This window comes from Narcine bancroftii, chromosome 4, assembly GCF_036971445.1.
Source record: "Narcine bancroftii isolate sNarBan1 chromosome 4, sNarBan1.hap1, whole genome shotgun sequence".
Lineage (NCBI taxonomy): Eukaryota > Metazoa > Chordata > Chondrichthyes > Torpediniformes > Narcinidae > Narcine > Narcine bancroftii.
Window position 1 is genome coordinate 305320138 of NC_091472.1, and position 10722 is coordinate 305330859.

The following is a 10722-nucleotide window of genomic DNA, read 5'->3' on the forward strand; positions in this document are numbered from 1 at the left end:
ATGGATGGTAGGCTGTGGTGTGATGTAACTGAGTCCCTAGGAGCTGTGCCAGTGCTGCCCATTGGCCAGAGGTGAACTATTGCCTCCCTCCTGCCTGAGGTGATATTGGAAGGAAGGCAGAAATGGTCTATCCAGTTGGCGATGAGGGCCTGGCACAGGATGTCGTGAAAGTGTCTGAGAGCGGAACAGCTTCTGGCCATCTAGTGAACCTGTCCACCATAGTGAACAGGTACGAGGCGCCTCTGGAAACTGGCTGCAGCCCAACGAGGTCCACGTGGACGTGGTCAAATCATCTGTGTTTTGGCGGGAAAGACTGAAGAGGGGCTTCACCTACTGTTGAAGTGTGGATATTGAGCCTGTGCTATTTAGTTGTAGTTAGAATCAGAATTTATGCCACGAGCGTCTCAAAATTTGTTGCTAAGCGGCAGTGTCACAGTGTGAATATTGGTATAAATTACATTTAAAATTAAAAAAGGGAAAGTGGAGGTAGTGTCTGTGGTTCATTGTCCAGCCAGAAATCTGATGGCAGAGGGGAAGAAGCTGCAATTATGCTGCTTCAGGGCCCTGTACCTCATTCCTGACGGTAGCAGTGTGAAGAGGCCGTGGCTTGGGTGGTGAGGGCCCTTGAAGATAGAGGCTCCTTTCTTGAGATACCGCCTCTTGTAGATGTCCTCGAAGGAGCGAAGACTGATGCCCGTGATAGCGCTGGCTGAGTTTACAACTCTCCGTAGTTTTTCCTATACTGTGCATTGGCACCTCCATGCCAGACAGTGAGCAGTCAGTAGAAATCCTGGCCTAATTTTTCCGGAGTTTACATTGAAGGTCGTTAGTAATCCTTTGGGTGACAGTGATGTACTTGTGAATGGAATCAGATTCAGATTAATTTGTAAACCAAAGACATTTTGGTTCCATTTCAGTTTTTCTTATACCTCAGGTTTTGAATCTTGTCTAGACAACCTTTCTCCTTCATCTAAACCATTTGAAAGGAACAATGTAATGATACATTACAGCAATTAGTGCCATGTTCTGGAGCCACATTTCACATCTGACCCTGTGCAATGAATGTTGCTCAAATGACTGTTAGTCTGTTGCTAAAGGATTCCAACCACTGCAGCTCAGCCTACATCAGGCATGTACATGCTTGCAATTTTCAAATTGATTTCCTGGATAGCATTGAGAGTAGAAACAAGGTCAACTGATTCATCTTAGAGTCATGCAACCCAAGTATTTTAGCTGATTTAAATCATGTTCTGACCTCACATCATTAAAGCATCCCACCTCATCTAACATCTACTTTGCCATTTCATCTCAATTGCCACTGAATGAAATTTATTGATGAAAGTTGCTGTAATTATACTTCTAAACAATGAAGGCAGCAATGACCAGATAGCAGCACGGTTGGGGTAGCGGTTAGTGCAGTGCCATTACAGCGCCAGCGGTCGGGACCGGCATTTGAATCCTGCGCTGTCTGTAAGGAGTCTGTACATTTTCCCCTTGTCTGCATGGGTTTTCCCTAGGAGCTATGATTTCCTCTCACCCTCCAAAATGTAGCGGGGGTGTAATTTAATTGGGTGTAAATTGGGTGTCATGGACTTGTGGGCTGAAATGGCCACTTACTGTGTTGTATGTCTAAATTTAAAATAGCAAAGATGGGAATCTATAATTTATTGGGCTACTATTAGCTCCTAAAGGAAACACACCCAAATATTCAAACACCCAAATGTTGTTATCTTTACGAAGCATTTTTAACATGGTGTAGCGGGCCAAAACATCACCTCAGTCACCTGAGGAGAAGCCCACATTTAACGACATGTGTTCCCAGGGGGACATCACCACTTCTGGGTGGCACACCATCGGCCAGGTAGAGATGCCGCGATGCACTAATATCACTTCCGAAAGCCGGCGCACACATCAGTGGAAGAGGGTGTTCCCCCGCACCCAACGTGAGGAATTCAAACAAACAAGTCAGTTACTGGTTCACCCTTGCACCATGTGGACAATTCCGTAGCGCTGCCATAGTAGGCGCGACAATATCCTTTTTTTTCAGCTGGATTAGTCGTCAAATGGAAAGGACAAACATGTTGTCATTTATTTAAGACAGCCTAAGATTAAGTTCCAAGGAAAATTGATTTAAATTGGTAAAAGGCAAGCTTCCATCAGGAAGTTCTACACACAGCAGTCAACATCGAGAATGAATGTCTAATAGCGGAAACAAAGATCCTGGAATCATTTATGGATGCTGAGACAAGGGTGCCTGCAAGTTCTATTTGAATAGATGAGCTAAGATGGATCAAATGACTTTCCTCATTGTACTTTTCTTTTGATCTGACAGAATGTTGCATCGTCAACATGGCACTCTCAAACCCATGTTCCTCATTACAAGAAAGATACTCCAATACTAAAAATTAGAAGCTAGTCTACATATTTAACACCTCAATATAAATCATTTACAGCCTTGTGAAACTCTGTTTAGGAATGGTCTGCAAGGAGAAGCATTAAAATTGCATTGAAACCTCTACCCCTAAAATATCCGAATATCACCTGGTTCTACACACAGGATGATGTGCAGGCAAAGATTTGTCAAGTACTCCTTTTTTATTCCAGTCACAAATTGAGCAACATCAATAAAATGGTAACTTTGCCCTGTTATTTTCCTTTATCCACGCTTCATATTAATGGAACATAACATTTTCATTAGACACTAACGCTATTATTGTAAGGGAATGGAAATTCCTTGCCCCCCTGAAAAGCTACAGAGTAAGCTTGTAATGAAAGGGTTACATGTGAAGGTAGGAGATAAATCACCACGGGTAATGTTGTCCTTTTGAAAACCCATATATTGGACTAAATGAGATCTAATGAATATATCAGGAAACAGGTATAGATACATTTTGCTTTGAAAGTCTCATCTGTCTTTCTTGTTAAACAGCAATTGACACTCAAGAATGATGGGTGTAAGCGAGCAGTATATGCCAAAGTAATAAGACTTGATGGACGCCTCAGCCGTAAAGAATGTGACATATTTTGCAACGATGTAGCTGAGGCAGAAACAAGCAGGACTGGAGACTTGAGAGCAGGAACCACCTAAAGTGCTTACTTGTGTAGCTTGGGTGGGAGATGGAGGAATGACATGATTCATAGGCCTGTGGGCAAGGCCATTCCTCCTCCACTGACTGGATTGTGTTTTAATAGTCATTGTTTACCACATTTTTTTGTGAGATGTGCAGAAATCCAAGAGCCATCAAGCATAAATGAATGTGTAATAAAAACAGAAAATGCTGGAAACTTCTGCAGTGGAGAGGGGAAGAGCATAAGCCTCCCTAACATCTCATCAGAACCCATGTTCCTCTCGGCAAAGGGTTTTCTGGTTTTGTTTCAGAAACCTGACATCTGTGTTTTCTGCTTCTTGATAAATTAGAATACCTTTTTGTTCATCAAAATGTAAAGCCAGGCAAAACAGAGATGTTAATTTCAGTGGGTGAACCTCAACAAGAAAGAAAGGCAAGAAATTGAAAAGGTCTAGATCAGGGGTGTCAAACTCAAATTCACGGAGGGCCAAAATTAAAAACTTGGACTAAGTCGAGGGCCGAACTAAATATTTATTGAAAATTTTCAACAACATCTGCATGTTTTCTCTTCTTTCAACATATGTAATGTTAAACTTTTTCTTATTAAAATAAATGTTTAATAATAGTTTTGGATAAACTCTTTCCAGAAGCATTAACAAATGAGAAATAAAATATTCAATAAATAATATTTCTCTATAGAGGATTTGTCAAATGTTGCTAGTGTGCTGTCGAATAGTAAAATCTGAGGGCTATTGAGAATGTGGGAGAATAACATGATTCCTGAAACAATCAAATGGGTGACTGATTGTGGGCATGAACTCTAGCAGGGTTATTTGCCATGCCCTTTTTCCATTGGTACAGATATCCTTTGATTTACACACTTTTCAAGTTTTATGCCTAATGAGCTTGTATCCAGGTGCAGGACCATTTTTAACCAGGAATATATTTATCACTGTGACATGAAACTATTGGAAGATCATTTTATCCTGAGATTAAAGTTCATAATACTTACTCAGGCCTGTGTGCGGGAGGGCAGGGTTTGCGGGCGATCGGGTTGGACAACGACAGTGCGGGGGCATCGGCTCTCGCTGCAGGGCGGCAACTCGGCGGATCAGCGGCCCCGTCACCGTGAGTCGCGGGTCGGCCTGCGGCAGGGAGGGGGAGTGGGCAACGGTCCTGGCGAGGTCAGGCCCGAGGCCTCCGGTTCCGGGCGCTGGGAAGCGGCCTTGGCTTCCCCTGACACCGGCCAGGCCCCAAAACTAGAGTCCACGGTGAGACCCTGCAACGTAAACAGATGAGGTTGGGGCGATTAGCAGGCTGACGCCAATGCATTCTTGGATTTGTTGTATTACTGTGCATGCGCTATACTGACGCGGCGGCCAGCTGGCCACCTCTAATACATTTTTGAAATGATCTTGCGGGCCAAATATAATTGTATCGCGGGCCAAATTTGGCCCGCGGGCCAGAGTTTGACATGTGTGGTCTAGATGAAATACGAAAAGAGAAACAAAGACTACTTCTAATCACGGATGGCACATTATTTCTTCCAGAACCAACTATCTCCTTAAACTGTTCTCTCTTGACCCATTCAATATGCACGTGATCATGTGGACTTCTTTGCAACAAAGACTGATATTTACTCAGTGCCCTTTCCATTGAATGGACAATAGTTTGTTTCCTATAATTCTTTAAGCTATGTCCGACCTCCATTTTCCACAAGGGTAGCCATCTGCACTCTATGGATAATTTTCATGAACTGCCAGCTATTCAACTTACCCTTTTGCCCCCGCTGCTCCCAGTGTCAGCTCCACCAGCTGCAACACTCCTCAGAAAAGCATGCCGTAACCCTTACGCCCTTGAGACCTGCAACATCCAATCCTCATTTTCCTGCAACTCTTGCTGAAATTGCTCCTTTAGGTTCCTACCTGCTGCAGTACTAAAATGGGTCTTATGAGTGATGGTGACTTCTTCCTAATTATTGTTCACCTGCCTGCCACCTTAAAACATGGTTGACTACTTCTTTCTCTGCCACATTCACTTGCTTGGAACGATGTTTGCTTCCTCCTGTTCCAGCAATAGACGGAGAATTGTCTCCAATATCTTCCTTCCTGTACATGCACCATTACCTGGAGCATGGCACTTCCACCATCATCTGATAGCACAGGATCTGGTCATTCTACACACTCTCCCTTTTGTTTCTAACTGCTCAGTTCCCACTCTAATATATAGCATTGGATAAGCAAAAATGTTCACCAACTATTAGTGAAGTCATTGTCTTCTGTCATCAAATTTCTGACTTAATTCTCACCCTGGCAAAATAGTTTGAGCGGCTCATCATCTTTTTCCTCCTATTATCTGACTTGGTTCATCCCTCCAGCATCTCAGGAAATGCACATACAGGTACTCCCCAACTTACGACCGTAATTGGGACCCACTCGCGCATACGCCAATCGAACTCCAATATGTGAACCCACCATGCATACACCAACCGATCTCCAATATGTGATCCCAGTGGGCATCCACCAAAGGAAGTCTCACGAATGCGCAAAGGAATCGAGATGGCTGCGCCCAGCCTACGGACCTGGGACGCCGACTAACAAGGTAAGTATGCCCATTTTGACTCTTACAGGCCCTGTATCCCTGTTATAGTTTGTCAAATGCAACATAATCTGTGTAAATCTTATACATTAAAAAAAGTTTGGCTGTATGTGCGGATGGACGTAAGTCACATAGGTCGCAAGCCGGGGAGTTCCTGTACTTAGGAAAAGAATGAATGAATCCACTTCAATCCATGCTGCTTGTCGAAATACTGTTTTACCTGGAAGTTATCACCCTTCTGTCTCTTTGCAAGCCAATCCTCCTGTGGCCATTGAATTAGGGATCTGATCTTTTTTGTATTGCTTCAACTGACTGAAGAGTGAATAATTTTGATACAATTTACTTCACTATTACATGTAGCTCACAATTTCTTTAATATCTGATTGCGATATTGAATTCTCATTTTTGCTATTGTTTGTAATGATTGAATTGATATTTTTTTATTTAAAAAACAATGCTTTCATGTGTGGTTAGACAATCACATTCACATCCAAAATGATTATTTTTCATTGTTTTCAGTTTTCTGACTTGAGGTATTCTGATAATAAATTCTAGCCGCTTTCCAACTGCCCAAGGGAACTTTAAATGAGAGTGGTGTTGATATAATCCAATGAGCACTTGTTTCATAATGAAATCAATGGCATGTTGGGCAGTGTTTTCAGACACACTTAGGATGGGTGTGAGGAGGGAAGGTAAGTGCTTACTTTTTAAAGACTGCACTCATCTAAAATTCTGAAGCAGGGTTTTGACCCTAAACGCCAACTCTCCTTTTCCTCCAAGGATGCTGCCTGATCCACTCAGTTCCTCCGGCAGTTTGTTGAATTTTGCATTTAAGTAATTCCAGGACACTTATTTACTTTACATCCATAACATGTCTTAAATGATATGTTGAGTAGAAAAAGAGCATTTGTGTAGGAACTCAGGAAGATCAGGCTTCAAATGGAACTTCATTTGGCCTTCTTGCATCCAGCTTTGCCAAACAGATAAAAACACAAAGGCAGTAGATTTGAACAATGTTAATAACTCTTTTTACACCAGAAAGTCTTCTGGAAGTCACCACATTTTATATGCCACAGAATTAAGTGGTTGCTGTTTAACTGTTTACAGCTAGCAAGATGATGTCAACTATTTTTGCAGGGCTATACATTCTGACTGTGGGTGTCTATCCTTACAGGGTCCAGGTCAGATGCAATGTTGTCATCCATTTTAGGGACACCTGTGACTCTAGTGTATCACAACTAAGGCAGAGACAATAGTTAAGATAAGCAAGGGTACCAGCCAGCATTATGTCAGCCTTCTATAGGAACTCCATTGAGAGCATCCTGGCTGGCTTCATCACAGTGTGGTATGGTTGCTGCAGAGAAATGGATAAGAAATCAATCCACAGGACTATAAGAGTGGTAGAGAGGATAATTGAAGTCTCTTTCTCCCTCCCCACCCCCCCAACCCCAATGATGTGATCTACTGGGACCGTTGTCTGAAGAGGGCACACAAAATCATTGAGGACCCCTTCCACCCTGCACACAGCATCTTTCAGTTGCTCCCATCGGGAAAGAGGTACAGGAGTATCAGAGCTGTCACCACCAGGCTGAGGGAATGAGGCAGTGAGAATGCTGAACGACCAAAGGAACTATTTACATTAACCATCCGAGATCCTCATATTCATGAAACAATGTAAATGTATTTATTTGTATAGATGAATACTTGTCCTGTGTGTCTGTATGTGTGTTATGTCATGTGTTTCTGCATGTTTTGCACTTGATTGTACTTGTGCAATCAGATGACAATAAACTTGACTAGTTGTTTGTGTTTACTTTTTGTACTGATCCCATAGTGCTGGCCCGTAGGGTTTGGTCCTGTGGAGAGCATCTGAAGAGAACCATCCCCAACAGGTCTTCACGAAACATCAACCTGTTCCCGGCACTCATCAAATTCATACTAAACCCTGAGCCTCATCTTTTAACTGTTGTAAAATCTTTATTAATATTCTACCTTTGGCAAAAAAAATGCCAATGACCTGAAAAGCTATTCATGGCTTCCCAAAAAATGGATGAACTGTTGCAACCATTATCGTCCACTTGCTTTTAAGTTTCACAGACAAATAGTTCTCCTCCATGCTTCCTACACTTCTCTTATTCTTACAGTTAATAGGACACTGTGACAATTCAAGATAAAATTATGGTAAAGAGCCAACAGTTTGCCACTACCCTCCATCAGTTTTTCAATGTCATTTCACTGAAAATATTTCAACTAGGAATGCCATTTATCAAAGTAATGCAGTCATCACTCCTTCCTATCACAGCTACTCGGCTACTTTGTTTCCGACTTTTCTCTTAACTTCGTTACCTGATACGTTCTTCCTGCTCTGAACCAACACGTTCTTTATAGCCTGTGACCAAAGATGCAGTATTTGCCCTTGTCCAAATACTGGGACATCACCTCAGTAATGTTTTGTACTTGGGAAAGCATCCAAGCAAAAGCCATAGCTGACAGCACAGCCGTCTGAGCATTCGGGGCTAGGAGTCCAATGAAGAGATATGTGTCTGAGCTCTGTTAATCTAATGGTGAGTGTGTGTCTGACTCCTGGTGAAGTAATAGGGAGTGGAGGTTCTGCCTGTGTTGCCTGGCATATCTCTGTCCCTGGCAGATTCAAAGTATAATTCATTCCTGGCAGATTAAGAAGGATTAATCCCCTCACTTATGATCATGCTAATGTGCTTAGATTTCAAAGCAGAGGAGAATCAACTTGACCATCTGAACTTAGTGTGAATTTATTTAATTTAAAACAAAATAAAAAAGGTCCAGCAAAGAACAGAAAAGCCATTAGTCACAATATAATTAGGTTACAGTTCAAAATGGTTTTGGACCTCCTCATATTAAGCATTTCAAGAACAGTAAGAGAAGATAAATAAATAAGAAAGTACAGGATGATAACGGTTACCTCCCTCATCAACGCAGTCACATACGTAATGAAACACAATGCTAAACTGCAATCTGGTTCTTCTAAACATCTACATTCTTCAGCTCTAGTCAGTCGACTTTCACACACATACAGCTCCATGTTAGGGGTACATTAAAAATATTTGTCCCTTCCTTTCCCTATTCCTAGCTGGGTGTTTATTCAATCCGGAGAGAGAGAAATGAAATGCTGGAGATCCTGCTTGCCCGTAACCAGACAATGCACAGCCGCATTCGACCCTTGATCATTGTGGCCTGATTCTTGAGTGTCGATGAATATTATTCTCTTAAAGGTTCAACATCATCATCATCTGTCATTATTTCCAATATTTTCAATGAGACATCTATGCCATATATTTCTGTTGCTCATGTGTAAACAGGAATTCCTGCAAGGTATTGATAAGAAATTTTTGAGCTTTTCTAAATTATAAATATAACCATAGGAAATGGTAAAATGAGAAATGTTTGGCAATTGTCGTAGTATTGAGTCTTTTTGTGAGATTCAGTTTAATCAAACATAATTTTCCAGAATGGTTTGGTGTGGAATGTGTTAGTCATCTCGGGCATTATCTGGAACTTAACACTGGGTTTATCAAAGAAAGGATACTGGGCTTTCTTCTACTGATACATTTCTCAATAACTCTGTAGAAGCAAAGTTAAAATGGACTCCTTTATTTAATATGTGGCTACCCCAACACAAAATCGCACATTTAAAATGCTTCATTAGACTGAGATATACCTGTCAACTGTATGTGAATCAATTGGCAGATCTCTCAATGAAGGTTAAGATAACAAAACTACATGGAGGTGAGGGGGTCGGAGGGTTATTGGCGGTGAGCGGGAGGTTTGAGCTAGTGGAGTTGTTCTAGTGAACCGGTGTGGACTCGAAAGGCCGACATGGCCTGTTTCCGCGCCGTAAATGGTTATATGGTTATTTACATTTTACCTTGTTGCTTAGGGAAGACTTTAATTGGAGATGAGGTGCATCAAAGAAATCATGAAAGTTGTTTAGTAAGTTGTTAGGTTTCAGATTGCCTACCCTCCAATACCTCAGCAGCCAAAATGTACCTTACAGTGATGCCGTGTTTGAATGTGAAAACATGAAGAATGATCTTTAAAATAATCCAAAAAATTTAGCCTTTTGAATAGTAGACAGGTGTTTTTGTTTAATTTGAAATATTAATGGTTTAACAGAAAAATGCAGTAAATTGTTTATATATTCTGCCAGAACGTTAATACCATTCCTGTTGGTTAATCATTAGTACCACAGAGATGGTGACAACTACACAAATTGCATGTTTAAATATTTTTGAAATAAAAATGAACTCATCAACAAATTGTCAGTATTTCAAATATACAAGTCAAGCCCTTCATTTATAGTGTACACCATGCCCATTTGAGGCATATGGTTTAAATGCATGAAATTAGCCATATTTCACACAGTTTCATGAAGGTAACACCCCCTTATTCATCTCACTATTAATTGTGTCTTCTGTTTAATCCCAAAGTGTTGGCTGCCCATTAAAGGCGAAGCACATAGTGGTCAGTGAGTACAAAAGCAGGCTTGGTTTTTCCCGAGTAGGACCAGCTGCCGGCATTCTCCATTAAATTCCTTTCTACTTTTCCTATTCCCCAAAATGACCTTGTCTGCAGTCTTACTGAGACAATCAGAAATTGAGCTGCAAAGCTCTGAGTGGCAACAAGGCCTCAAACATTTTGAGCACTGACAAAATTAAAGGATGCCAGGCCTACAGTGTCCTGTTAAAACTGCAAGGCTTAATCTTGCTTCAAGATACTTTTTTGTTTGTTTTGATAGTTTTATTCATCTTAATATATTTTCATTGTTTTTCCTGATAAAACTGCAAGGCTTAATCTTGCTTCAAGATACTTCTTTGTTTGTTTTAATAGTTTTATTAATCTTAATATATTTTCATTGTTTTTCCTGAATGGCAGAAGCATTTTGGAGCATTAAAAAACCTTGACAGCTTTGACAGGCAGAAAAAAAGTGAGGTATTAATGTCTGTCAAAAGATTGTAGATGTTTTGTGGATGGTTTCTGTATTACATTGTGCAGACAATTAATGGTGAGGCGTAACTGT